This window comes from Etheostoma spectabile, chromosome 14 (assembly GCF_008692095.1).
Source record: "Etheostoma spectabile isolate EspeVRDwgs_2016 chromosome 14, UIUC_Espe_1.0, whole genome shotgun sequence".
Lineage (NCBI taxonomy): Eukaryota > Metazoa > Chordata > Actinopteri > Perciformes > Percidae > Etheostoma > Etheostoma spectabile.
In genome coordinates this window covers 4,968,807-4,969,120 of record NC_045746.1, presented here as the reverse complement: position 1 = coordinate 4,969,120, position 314 = coordinate 4,968,807, and the positions used below count along the sequence as shown (strand labels likewise).

Here is a 314-nt window from a genome sequence, read left to right as displayed (position 1 = left end):
CCTAATTAACCAATCAGCTTTCAAACAACACCTGTGCAGTCAATTGGCTTCCTAACAAAACCTGAGCATTCAATCAGCGTAAAAGGACTCCAATGAACAGGGCACTTGAACAGAGTATTGAGAGGCTACTGAAAACACTACTACGACTACATATACTCACCATGGCAAAGACAAAGGAAATCAGTCTTGAGCTCAGAAAGAAGAGAGTGGAGGCTGACAATAAGGGGGAAGGCTATACTGCCATTTCCAAATGCTTGGAAATGGCAGTATAGCCATTCCTGTACGTTGCAAGTACAAGGAGACAAATTCTGTAA

At 42.4% G+C, this 314-nt stretch overlaps 1 protein-coding gene across 1 annotated transcript in view; it reads right to left on the bottom strand.

The window, feature by feature from the left end:
• The window catches only part of LOC116702192 (uncharacterized serine-rich protein C215.13), a 5,193-nt gene that overhangs the window by 785 nt on the left and 4,094 nt on the right, over positions 1-314 (bottom strand). The window lies entirely within an intron of this gene.